Raw genomic sequence first — 14850 nt, forward strand, 5'->3', positions numbered from 1 at the left:
CCCTTAAATCACTCTGTTGCTGTCATGTCATAAATCATCACTGGTTTTGCTGTAATTAAAATGTTTATTTCTTGCTATACCCCTCTGCTTTTATAAACTACTCTGCTTCCTTCAGGCCTTGACTACATCTGGTGAATAATCCTCTAACTGGTTTCTCTTGATTATGCTCCTACTCCTTGCTCCCCACTCAGGTCACAGGTGATATCTCTTCTAATTAATGTTCTTATTCTATTCTTGTCTCTTCCTTTTAACACCCAACAAATTATTACAACCTTCACAAAATCAACACAACTTAATATACATATATTATTTCTGTTCCTCTCCCATACAATTTGCCTGTGAATTTGCCCAGGTACATCTGCCCTCTCTCATTGGGGCAAATTCACTAAAGGTTGAAGTGGCCGTCGCTAACAAAAATTGGCCAGAAATACCATCCGCAGGAAGAACGCCAATTTACTAATTTACTAACAGGATAGAGGACAATTCACAAGTGACACATCGATTGTTGCATCAATTTTTGCACTCTTTGGCCAGGCAAATTTTTCATTCAATCAAATGAACGGTATGCTGCAAATTCATTAAGCTGTGAATTTTCCATGTTACCCCTTTCGCAAGAGTTTCCTTCTCCAACTTAGACCTGGCTAACTGATAAGATGAAGCTACATCCTCCTCAATCTTATGTCAGTGACATCATATCCTGTATGCCAAAAAGTTATGAAAATTATAAAAAAAAAAAAACGCTGGCGTTTCTTCATATTTTAAAGTGGGATTGTATTTAAAAGTAGTAACTGTTAAAATTTTTTGTTACATTTTCTTTAACAATTTTGCCAAATTTGTTTTAGGGTGGGCTCATGTCTAGGGCATTAGAGGATCTCTTTTGTCTTTATTTTGCTTATATGAACATTTTTAATAATAAGTGGCCACTTCAAGCATTTGCACCAACATCTCTAATAAAGACATATATACAGTAAGACCTAAATGTACCCCTCCTATTCCAACTGACCTAATCGTAAGTGTACTAATGAAGTTTCACTAGGTAAAAACAAATAAATTTACGATAGCGAAACTTCGCACCGTTCAACTGCTGAGACGCAACTTCACATTTTAGTAAATTAGCATCGTGCTAGTGTATTAGCGCCTAATGAAGTGGCACAAAGTGGGGCAAAGCATTCTCAGACGAAAATTCTCTCTTTGCCCCATTGCTTCCTTTCTTTAATGGATTAAAGAAATTGAACCTCACTGCCCACAATAACTGACACTGTCTTGACCAAAACTGCTCTCCTCCAATTTACATGTCTTTCCACTCACTAAACTCAGTCAGCGCCAAAAGTAGGGGTAGCCAGAAGAGGCAGTTGACTAGGCGCTTAATATAGGGGGTGCAGTCAGTATTGCCTCTTCTTGAATACCCCTAAAGATTTTTGGAGAACGCACACTTCACTATAGACATTTTTGATTTTCACACTAGGTTCCTTACTGTTTCCATTTACTTTCCACTCTGTCTTTTGGTTTCTGGTTAGCAGGCTCATAAAGTACTGTATAAAATGCCCATTCTTTTGTATCTTTTGTATCCCCTCCTTTTCTCTATGTATTTACTCTGAACTTGGCACAATCTATAATGGACATATTTATGGCTTCTTTCTATCATTGACCATAGGTTTTTTTTGACTCAGGAACTTCATAGCAACTGCGTTGTGAAATTCTTTGTACTTTCATACATTTATTGCCATTAGCTAAAACCCTGTATTTTAATGTTTTGTATAGCACTAATCATTGTGAGCATTACAAAAGACCATGTAAAATGTAAGCTGGCTCTCACAATCATTCAGTGGATAATGGCTGTGCACCCAGAGGCCTTTGTTTTATGTTACTTACAAATGGAGCAAATAGTATTTATACATTTGCCTCAGATGGCACATCATGTCATACCCTTTGACTTAATTTATAAAATCTTTGTCACAAAAAAGGATGTAGTTCATTATGTGTGCCGTCACAACATAGTTTGCTATAGTGTATTTATAAATATAATATAAATGCAATAAAATAAATGAAAATACATGATTCGTTAAATTTCCGAGCAGTAATACTTTTTCCTTTGGATGAATTACTTTGAGTAGAAATTAATTGTGCACACAATAAATACTGTATTCATTTAATTGAATTATAGTTAACATTTGCTATTGGAAGAACCTTTATGTAAAATATGGTCAATCAGTGGCCCTGCAGCTCCTGTGTTTTTATTAAATTTAATATGCCAAGACCCTAGGGGAAGACTGTCAAGAAATGCCATAGGCTGTAGTTCTGAAACAGTTGAAGGTCCTAACTAGTAAATCTCTGATACACACACTCCACATGCACTAGACAGCAGTAAAGGAGAACATTCATAGCTTAGAATTCAAATAATGATCCCTTGTTCTGACAGAGTGATCTACAGTTTAATGGTGTGGAGAATTTTCATCAAAAAATAAATGAATGCTAGAATGCTTTATATCCCTTCTTATTATGCAAAGGAGGATGTGCGTGCACATCAGTGAGCAAAGGAGGACGCACATGTACATCTGTGAGCAAAGGAAGATCTGTGCACAAAGGAGGGTGTGCATCCGTGTCCAAAGGAGGACATGCGTGCATCTCCTATTTCAGTGGCGGACTAGGGGTAGGCTGCTTACGTGCCTGGCACCCCCAAGCTTTGTGCATCAGGCAAGTGCCCCTTCTGCCTGCCCCTAGTTCCGGCCCTCCATATAAATAAAGCACTGGGAGGTGGCACATACATTACTCAAAACTGAACACACAAAGAAATGTCATAATTATATATTATAAATCCCCACCAGCAAAACTGTCCAGCAAAAGGGGTATCTGCCATATCGGTGGAAAACAATCATTTTGCAAAAGTATGCATTTAAACCTTTATCTTTGTGGTTATAGTTTTACTGTGGTAAGTGACAAGTCACCCATACCATTCTCTGTCTGTAATATTGTTCTCTCGATTCTGCCAAATTGTTAAATATTCATTTTAATATGAATTTGTGTGGAGAGAGCAGCCAAGAATAAAGCTGACTTCTACCATGCCGTCTGACACGTCTGTGTGCATTCTTCCAGTTCCACAAGACCCCACACTGGGTTATCACACTGTCCACTCCCTAAGCACTGTGTGTGTGTGGGGGGATAGATGTTAAAGAAAGATGAATTAATGTTGGATTGCAATCAGTGCAGTATTTACTACCTGGCCAGTAGACATATCACTTTATGCCAATGTTAACAATTGGGATGAAAGATTACAGAACTTTTTTTTTTTAATTGTGTATCCCACAAATTGGGAGACACAGATTTATTTCTCTCCAAGTTTCCCATATTGTGAAAATGAGCATATGTTTTCATTCTTGGTGTGTTATGCTGTTTAAAAAAACTCTAAAAATGACACTGAACCAAATATATATTTGAAAGACATCTCTATGATTTGCTGTCAGAGAATCCACATTCTTATTATCAGAAAATATTATCAGAAAATTAAATTAAAAGTTATTTATAGGTCATTACACACGGTTAAATGCATTATACTAAAATTAGCTTTTCTCATTAGTCCATAGAAGATGTTAGAAATCAATCGCTCAAACTGGGAATTAGAATCAGAACTTTAAATGTTTAACCTGCTATATTTTATTTAGGTAAGTTGTGACCTAAGGTCCTTGGGTCATCTGAGCTCAGATGACATACTTACTAAATAATGAAAGATTGATGGGTCATGTAAAGTTTATGCATACAATTTATGAAAACGATACTTTTATAAAAATATACAATTTGCCTTCCCTAAGCATACCATTTATGGCATTGTGTGGTTAATTTATCAGTTCTACATAATTTAGTATTGATATATTTATGCATGCAACATATAACATAGGTCACCATTACAGCCAGGACTTTTAAATGATTTGTTAAACATTTAAAATGTCTTTGATAAAAGGCAAACACAAGATGAAGAGAGCAAGAAACCATTACTTTACAAGTTTATGGCAATTAGATATAAAATCATATTATTAAAAATGCATGAATATATAAATAACACCATATTTTTCTGTATTTGTTTATTTATGAGAAATTGCAGAGATTTTAAACTATTATATACTGTATATATTTGCATTTAGGTTTAGTGCATTTTATTTATTGTATATTGACAAGCAACCTTCTTTTAACCATCTTTTGTGAAAAAAATGTATTTAAACATACTTTTTAAAGGCTGACAAAGTTATGACAATGTTAGTTAGTTCTATCTTCATTAGAAAGAGATGCAACTAGTGATGTGCGAATCATAAAAATTATTATCGCATGTATAAAAATTGTCAATAATGTCAAAAACTGTCACGTGTCAAAATTATTTTGACATCCAGTGCATTATATTTTGCGAAAATAATTTTAATGGGAGCTACAATTTTTATACGTGCGACTATTTTGTCCAAATGCATTAAAGTCAATGGGCGTCCAAATAATTTTGACACGTGACGATTTTTATGAGTGCAACAATTTTTTTAGTTGCAGCGTTTTTTGGACACAAATTTTCAATGCAGTTTCGCGAAAACTTTCGTGGGTGGCGGAACAGCAAAATTTGTCTTAAATTCATAGCTGGCAAATTTATTTGCCCATCACTAGTTGCAACACAAATTATAGGAGTTTTCTAGATCTGTCAACACAAGGAGAAGTTTTCCACTTATTTTTATAAACTGGACTTGATTTGACTAATTACTATAGATATACAATGACCTGGATGAATGAGAACCTTCACAGACATATTTATCACTAAAAGTTAAACAGCTTCAGTAAATGGTTCTGTGTTCAGTACTGCATTTTGTAATATCCATCAACTTTAATCTTCATTTGTGCAATGAGAATGGCTCCCAGCACATTTTCATACCTGTATGAGGCGGATTCCTCAACAGTGGGTAGCATTTAATAGAATCCTGTCCATCAAATTTGTTTTATTACTGAAAAGTTGAGTCCCGTGATCCAGCCCCTTAATTAATTGTCCCTATTCTTACTGGATCTGAAATATGAAACATTAAGGATACATTTTGCCAAATATAGTTCATGCATGTAGGGTGGCAACATTTAATCTAAAGAAGCAGACTTTCAACTAAAGAATACTATTAGTACACATTTTTTGCAGTGCTGATCCTTAGGCCCCCAGCTTTTTCAGGACACATTTACGGAACGCATTTTAGGACATCCTGTTGCTAAATACCTGTCTTGCATGCAATGTCCTATGGGCAGAAGGCAGAGGACTGAGGGCAGAGGATTGAGAGCGGAAGGCTGATGGCAGAAGGATGAAGGCGGAGTTCGTATGACTGACAGCTGAGAATGGAGGGTAGAGGACGGAGGTGTGATTGCAGATTTGGACGATGGGTGACAGCAAAAGCAACCGATGCGACATTCCAAAGGCATAGGACATAGCATGCAGGACAGGTATTTCGCTGCAGGATGTCCTAAATTTTTGGGAGTTCACTAATGCACGTAGCAGTACTTTTGGTTTAATGCTCAGCATACAGCCGGTTATTTCTGCAAATTTTGCTTTTAGAGCAGAGGGGAAACCCCTGTAAGTTGCTATTAATCATATTAAACCTCTGCAAAGCATATCTTGAGTACTAATGGGTGGACTTAAAAGTACCTAGAAGGAAACCATCTCACGTCTCCTGTTACTGTTTAAATCATGTTACTGTTTTAATTCTATTTTTCAACTAAACTACACATAGTACTATTAATAATATGCAATCCCTGTTAAAACATTAGACAGTGGACAGCTTGAAAGGTTGGGGATCCCAGTGACATAAGTGGTTGAGTGTAAAATTGTCTGCATGAAAATACCTGTTGATATGCCTGTTATACAGCAAGTCCACTAAAGTTTCTAACTGTTCTATATCTCATTCAATAGAACCCTGATCTGTGGTTCTGTGGGTCTGTACAAATCCACAATGATGCATAAAAGGCATACCGAGCACATTTCCAGTAAATGTGATAATGAAGGGCTATAAGACCTATTTTCAGTAAGGCATTAATATCAGTATCGTATATTGCCCGGCATGCTGGGCACATGGTGTTTTTAACACATGGTGTTTTAGTAAGTTATTGGCTAAGATTTAAGGATGTTTTCCTGTATACAAAAGTATTTTTGCTAAAAGATAGGGGATTTTTAAAAAATTGTAATCAAAATAATAATATGAAATAAAAAATATCCTTTACCTAACAGCACTGTTCTTCCTTCACTTGGCAAATCAAAACAATTAACTCTTCACTCAAGAAATATAACAAAATATAACATTAACAAAATATCCTTTAAACATGGATTTGTTTGCATGCATTCTATTTTGTTATAGAATAAAGGACAAAAAGAAAAAGATTCATTAGTATATGGATCAATAAAATTCATTCTGCAAAACCTTACATTTGCATGTACTTAGAGCATTTATGTTCCCTCAAAGATGTCCCTTGGGATAACTCATTTACCTAACCTTCTCAATAGTATTGTAATCTACAATTTAAACCTTTTAATGTAATTAAATAGCATCTGTTTGCCACGAGCAACATAAACATAAAAGGTTATGGGCCAATTCTGTCATGAAACAAATCTTTGAAAGCAATGGTTTTGTGCAAACCCCAACTGTAATTGTGACAAACGTTAGGAAAATCAAAAACATTTGTTGTGCTTGCAGTGCAAATTAATCTTCAAAATGTGCAGACTGGTAAATGAATTTACAGTGCAGAAAATTGCAGATCCGTTTCAGAGTTGTCAAAGTTAATTTATCAATATAAAATATTTATAACCTGCAGATAATTATATGAAATCTAGTTTTGTATGAGTTAATTTTCTGTTCTTTATATACAGATGAACAAAATTAAAGCTTAACTAAATAAATAGGGCAAAAATGTTATACATTATGCTTTAGGCTTCTGTACCAGCTAAAGGCAACCACAGCCGTTTGGCAGCAAAGATTTGAGCCTCCAAAGATGCCCAGGTAGCTCCCCATCTTCCTTTCTGCTGATTATAAGGCTGGTTAGTAAACAGTTTAGATTATTAGTACTTGTTCTGAAAACAGTTCAATTAGCACAGAGTCTATTTAATGACAAGCCAGTTGCCATAATGATATACCTCTGAGACCTCTTATCAAGAATGCTTGGGACCTGAGGTTATCTGGATAAGCAGTATTTCCATAATTTAGAACTCCATACCCTAAGTCTACTAAAAATCATTTGAACATTAATTAATTAATTAATTAGGACTGTTTTGCCTCCAATACGGATTAAAGGGATCCTGTCATCAGAAAACATGTTTTTTTCAAAACACATCAGTTAATAGTGCTACTCCAGCAGAATTCTGCACTGAAATCCATTTCTCAAAAGATCAAACAGATTTTTTTTTATTCAAATTTGAAATCTGACATGGGGCTAGACATTTTGTCAATTTCCCAGCTGCCCCCAGTCATGTGACTTGTGCCTGCACTTTAGGAGAGAAATGCTTTCTGGCAGGCTGCTGTTTTTCCTTCTCAATGTAACTGAATGTGTCTCAGTGAGAGATGGGTTTTTACTATTGAGTTTTGTTGATCTACAGTACCAGGCAGCTGTTATCTTGTGTTAGGGAGCTGCTTTCTGGTTACCTTCCCATTGTTCTTTTGTTTGCCTGCTGGGGGAAAAAAGGGAAGGGGGTGATGATATCACTCCAACTTGTAGTAAAGCAGTAAAGAGTGATTGAAGTTTATCAGAGCACAAGTCACATGACTTGGGGCAGCTGGGAAATTGGCAATATGTCTAGCCCCATGTCAGATTTCAAAATTGAATATAAAAAAATCAGTTTGCTCTTTTGAGAAATGAATTTCAGTGCAGAATTCTGCTGGAGCAGCACTATTAACTGATTCATTTTGAAAAAATGTTTTTTTCCCATGACAGTATCCCTTTAATTATATCTTAGCTGGGATCCAGTACAAGGTACTGTTTTATTGTACTGTTTTATTATTACAGAGAAAAGGAAAATAATTTTTAAAAATTAGAAATATTTTATTAAAATTTAATCTATGGGAGAAGGCTTTCCCGGAATTTGGAGCTTTCTGGATCACAGGTCCATGCCTGTATTGTTCTTCTCAATTAGTTTTATTTCTGTCATTTGCTTTTTTTGTACGTTTAGTTCATTAACTTTTCAGGTAAGCCTGGATTCAGAAGAATGATAAGACAATTATTTCAGGTAAGATAAGATTTTCTTGTTTTAGAAAAAATTCAGAATGACATTAAAATGTAAATTGACATGGTCATTTTAATTTTTTTTTAAAACCTATGAAATGTAAGGATTGAAGTGTTCCAGTGAATTCCAATTGACTGCTACAAAATTGCTAAGCTAAATAAAAATGATTTAGGTTCTTTCTAGTTTCTTTTTTCTAGTGGCAACTACATATAAAAATATTTACTCCTACTGGTATGGTCATGCATATGTCCTATCAGTACAAACTTACTAGTGCTTTAGATTACCACCACTTTACACCTTTGGGGATGCAATCTGAAAAAGTAATCTTAATAATGCTTTGTCACTTCAAAAAAAAAAAAAAAAGATGAGAACAAGTGAATGGCATAGTGGTTATTAGGAACCACCTGCATGAAATTCACATCAAAATTATAATTTCTACATGACTAACACAATTTAATAACATTCCAAAGAGAAATGTATGTATCACTGGCTTCATTTACTGCAAAGATAGCTGTAATAACCAGGGCCATTTTGCCTTTACAGCCCAACTTGTGCTACAACATGGCATATCATAATGTCACAAATATAGTGCAATTTGCAAAGCATAATTTGAAAACTTCCATAACTAAACTGTGAATCAACATATGTTATTAGCATAAGAAGAGTGAACAATGCGCAATCAAGTACAGCTCTTTAAAAAATAATAACAAAAGGTATTTTTACATCTCAAAGATGAATTATTATTAACAAGGTGTTACAAGTCATCTTTAAATGTGAAACACAGCTAAAACTAGCTCATGTGGACTGTATTTATGATGTCAGTGAACACAGTATCTTCTATCTGTGGGTAGCGAAGACATCCTCCTTGAATGAACATCCATGTGCACAGCATTGAAAGTGACAGGAAGGCATAGAAAATATAAGTCAACTAGAAGCAGATAAGCCAAAAAATCTTCAGGGACAGAAAATGCAAAGCAGTCAGATTGTATTGTAGGAACAGAGCAAGACAAAATAAAAAAAAATACAGGCTAACATGTATGCCATATTTTTTAAAAAAAACGTAGCTGCCAGAAAAAGGATTAGCTTGAGAAGAAACACATTGTACACAATGATTTAAAAAGCAATCGATTTGACAAAGGTTTTGATGGTTTAAGCAACTGAAGTGTCTGCGTCTGTAAGGAGTAAACTAAAACACCTGCTGTTGCAGATGATACTTAGCGAGAAATAAATGGATTTAAGATAATCTATATTAGAGTAAATCATGCTCATTTGTGATCTTTGGCCACAACACATATCAGCAAAATGGGTATATTAAAGAATTGGTTCATATGGTTCTAGATTAGTATAGTGGCATAGTCTTTTGAAACATTATTGCCTTCCAAAAATATGAATATATTCACTCTCATTGGTTGACTGTCAATATCCTTACACTAATAATTAGCTAATACATAGGTGTGAATTATTTCTTAACTGTTTACTGAGTTATTTCTTAACTCAGTTTGCCTGAAGTACATTTCAACAAAGTGTTGGATATTTGAATTGATAAAATGGAAGATATTTCCTTTTGAATCAACTTGAATATTGCTAGAGTAAAAGGGTTAAGGTACAGACTACTGACATTTAAATAATATCAAGAATGAATACTGTATGCACATATCAAAAAAAAACATCATGAGACTCTATAAGGTAACTTCATGCTACCAATTAGCATGGAGACATTTAAATTGTAAATCACCAAACAGAAGATTTTCTTTGATATACAGTATATACAATTACACTTATGGTAAAATGCTGGATTCATTAGCAATAAGGCTTGTGTTCAAGCATTGTAAAAATTTGTTCCACCCTCTTACCTATAGTGCCAATCTAATGTCATTTTTTATCAGTGGTGTAACTAGGCAACAGGGGCTACTGTGGTTGGGTGTGCTGCTGGCAGCAAAAATCTACCCCTGCCTTGCCGCTCACGAAAAAAAATTATCACGGCTCCCACAGCCCCCAAATGGGATGGGGGCCCAGGTGCTATTGTACCCCCTGCACTTGCAGTAGTAAAGCCACTGTTTTCAGCTTATGGCTTGTGCTATGGTGAACATTGCCTATTTATGTACTCTGCATAACCATATGCATTATGTTTTATAGCCTGATACAAACACATGGCAACAGAGAAAGCAAAAGTTTATTTTTTATTTTCACAGAGCAGAACACATTAGCAGGTAGCAGGTGCATTGGTTGACTCTGCATTTCCCCAGCAGCTAACTTTATTAACTAGACAATGTCGGCTTGAATAAAAATACAAAATTCACAAACCTGCTGCTTGTAAAATGGCATACCAAAAGGTAAATGGCACTCGAGCTGTATTTCAAGCTTTACTGACTTACTTTACTGTAATTTGTCTTTGATTGATGTTTAGGTTGAACTACTGTATGGTTTTAAATAACTAGGGATGCACTTAAATGAATTGTTCATATGTTTGCTTCTGCTCTTCTAAGATGGGTTAGACCTATTCATTCAAAGTCATGAAGTTTTTGTATATCCTAAGATTTAAGGTTTAACAACCTATGCCTCTATGTCTGGCATGACTCTCTAGGATCATACAGTATGTTTAAATATATCCTATGCAGGTCTGTACTTCAACAATTGGAGGTTCCTAAAGATGATTGTCTATAGACTAAGGAAGGGGTCCCCAAACTTCTAATCTATGAGTTACATTCAATATGTTTTTTGTAAAAAGAGTTGGTGAGCAACAGAAGCATGAAAAATGTTCCCGGGGTGACAAATAAGGGATTTAATTGGCTATTTGTTAGTCCTTGTGCATATTGGTATAAAATAGGTACAAACTAACTAGTGCTTTAGATTTCCACCACTTTATACCTTTGGGGATGCAATCTGAAAAAGTAATCTTATTAATGCTTTGTCACTTCAAAAAAAAAAAAAAAAAAAATAGTGGTTATTAGGAACCACCTGCACGAAATTCACATCAAAATTATAATTTCTACACGACTAACACAATTTAATAACATTCCAAACAGAAATGTTTGTATCACTGGCTTCATTTACTACAAGGATAGCTGTAATAACCAGGGCCATTTTGCCTTGACAGCCCAAAAGGAAGAGGTTCCCAAACTTCTAATCCATGAGTTACGTTCAATATGTTTTTTGTAAAAAGAGTTGGTGAGCAACAGAAGCATGAAAAATGTTCCCGGGGTGACAAATAAGGGATTTAATTGACTATTTGTTATTCCTTGTGCATATTGGTATAAAATAGATTATATTTGGCAGTACATTTGGTTTTATTTTACCAAAACTTGTCTACAAACCAGGAATTAAAAAATAAGCACCTGGTTTTAGGCTACCTGGAACAACATCCAAGGGGTTAGTGAGCAATATGTTGCTCACAAGCCACTGGTTGGGGATCACTGGGCTAAGGGCTTCAGCTTACATTTTCAAAAAGTCATTTCTTTGGAAATTATTATTGCTCAGCACCTTAGCACCCCATATAACCATATATTCAGTACAGACGTTGCATTGTGAAAAATAAAAAGGTCTTTATATAGTGTACATCTCTAGCAATTTTGTGCTTTGCCCTGGTACAAGGACAAACAGCACAGATTCAATGATGATGTGAAGGCAATTTTGAACCTATTAGCATGAATAATGCCCTCATTATTATATGTGCCCTATGCCTTTTAGCTTTTTTGAAGTTCCTGCAATGAATACATTCTACATGTTTACCTTTCGGCTAGAAGTCATTTTAGAATATGCTCATTAAAAGTCACCTCAAAAAAATATCTGAAGAGTAGCAAACTTTTCTAGAAACTTATAGAAAAAATGTTAGCTTCTGTTTACAGTAAAATACAACATATAAATCATATTTTATGCATATTTCATATGACAAACCAAACTGGTAGAGCCATTTTTATTCAGTAAATACATTTAGGATAAAACATATATCCATTCTAGAACCTCTAAGTAATCTTTTGAGAATACAGCTGTAAATCTTGTAAAGCAGAAGTTTTGTTAAAACAAAACAAAACAAAATTTGCTGTTACTTTCATGGTTGTTTTATAACACAAAAAGTACATTTATGGTGCAAAAATATACACACTGTTACAGGGTAGCATTATATTTACACAAAATAAAATATGTCTGTGAAGGATCTTGAACCTTGAATTATTATATACATGTTTATACTAAAACAGTATTGTGTTTTTAATTATGCTTATAGTATTTGCACAATTTACAATATTGTACATAGTGTATGTTCTAGGTTTAACATGCTGCTGGAACATAGAGGAAATATTGCTACTTGGTAGAAAATATATAATATAAATAAATTAATATCCCCAGGATAGCATGAGCCTCAGTATGAAAACATTATTTATAAAGTCATAGCTAGTTTGAGAGAAGTCGGAGGCAGAGATGCTGGTATGTACCAGACAGATTTTGGTGACTCCTACAAAACCATAATAAAAACACAATACAATGCATTAAAGTCTGTAAATAGGCAGAGAAATGGCAAAATCTAAATGCAAAGTATTGTAAATGGAATATTTGAATTGGATGACTATAAGTAATTATGTACTGCACAATTCATTACTGTGCCCTATTCTTTAGCTAATTTATTTATGATCTGGGATGCCCCAAAAGCAAAGTTGCAATATCCCAAACAACAGTAATTTGTAAAAAAAATACAGACGCCAATGAGATTTTTTTGCAGAGGGATTTGGATAGATTGGAAAAATAGATCAGTAAATGGCTGTAGACATTCACCAAAGATTAATTTTATCTTATTATGAGGGAAAAAATAGAATGCTATTTGTACAGTAAACACAAACTAAATTGTAATGTACCAGATTCAGGCATGGAAATAAATCACAACATAACATTATAACAGTATTAGGCAACACATTGTGCTCGAGGGTTAAGTGTCAGACAGCAGCTGTAGAGCTACTGTACTCCAAGGTCAATCTTGCCATGCAAATTATATCATTTATGTCATCTTAAACCATTAAACACCTTTGAAAATGTTCAAATAGAATGAGATTTTAGTTTGGATTGGATTTTGCTCTTTGTGTAGGTTCAAGTTGGCTGAGGGGATGATGAAGCTAAATGAGGCTATAGCGCTAATATTTACTATGTTTACGCTTTCCAAAATAGTATCATTAAGCATAATAGAATGTAATAATAAGTTGATATTGATAGATCACATTGAACTTCCTTGACCACTGCTACATGTTGTTATGGATACTAACAGAATAGCTTTGGATATCCAATTAGATAAAACACTATCCATTATAGAAAAAATGGAAATGTCATATGGCCGTTGATTTTAAAAGCAAAACCTTACATTAATACTGAAGAACACAGTATAATTAGATCTTCACTTGCAGCAAAGGAAAATAGGCTGTTTTATAATTATAGCTGTCAAACCACTTTATTTATGTTAAATAGGCTGCAAAACTCTTACAGAGTTCAACACCATAGTCATCTTTAACTGGAAAATGTAATACACCTTATAAAATAAGCCTTTATGTAAGAGTCCCAAACTGTTTTGTTTACTAATATGGGAAGATGTTCCGATATGTGGAACTTTAAAATATGTTCACATAGTAACATTAAGGGGCATATTTATCAAGGGTTGAATTCTGAATTGACTTCGAAATTCGAATTCAAAAAGACAAACCAAAATTTAGTCAAACTTTTTTTTAGTCGACTAGGTCTATTTTGATCGAATAGGTCCATATTCAGCTGTATTCGAATCTTACAAATTGAAGGAATAGTGCATTCAACCAAATTAGATTCAAAGTTTTTCCCAAAAAGATTTTTCAAAGTCCACCAATTGACTTCAAATAGGCTAAAACTGCAATTCAGCAGGTTTAGATGGTGAATGGTCGAAGTTGAATTTTTAAAGAGACAGTACATTTTGATATTTTTTTAAATGTTTTGCAAATTCTAATCGAAATTGGACTATTTCCTAGTTGAAGTACACAAAAAATAACTCGAAATTCGAATTTTTTTCATTAGAAAATTCACCTCGACCTTTGATAAATCTGGCTCTAAAACTCTGGTACAACAAAAGCTACCACCTTGGATACTGGTATGTCAAGTGTCTTCTAAAGAGCTCAAATTCTTACAAATTCAGTTGCAGCCCTATTCCCAGCAATTCTAGTCACACATTTGATGAAAATTTCCCTTGATAAAGGGCATGTAAGGACTCAATTATGAAAAAACAAACAGTGGATTTCAAACTCTACATATAAAAAAATCTAAGTTTTTTATACAAAAAAATTACCTAATAAGTCTAACAAGTTTTAACCATTCATTGGTCGTCATCATGGGGCAAAAGTATTACTCTTTAGCATTATCTGTATTGGAGAGTTTAATGGGCAGCCTCCTTAGTCTACCTCTTGTTTTTTAGAGTGTGTACCTTTTTTGTCAATCATGAATAAAGACTGTATACGTTGGAATTGTTTACTGCGCAGAAGAAGTGCTGAAAGAGGAAGACATTATGTATAAATATATTTTCTGCCATATAATACATTCTATTCTCACAGATGACACACAATTCAGAAAAGTGTAAATATTATACTGAGTCTGCATCTCAGTTAAACATCCCCCTGAAAATATATAATTTTATTTTT

General features: G+C 34.2%; 1 protein-coding gene across 2 annotated transcripts in view; it reads right to left on the bottom strand.

Annotated features, from left to right (window-relative positions):
* Window positions 1-14850, bottom strand: part of LOC108704460 (glutamate receptor ionotropic, delta-2-like) — a 599719-nt gene that overhangs the window by 189496 nt on the left and 395373 nt on the right. The window lies entirely within an intron of this gene.

This window comes from Xenopus laevis, chromosome 1S, assembly GCF_017654675.1.
Source record: "Xenopus laevis strain J_2021 chromosome 1S, Xenopus_laevis_v10.1, whole genome shotgun sequence".
Taxonomy (NCBI): domain Eukaryota; kingdom Metazoa; phylum Chordata; class Amphibia; order Anura; family Pipidae; genus Xenopus; species Xenopus laevis.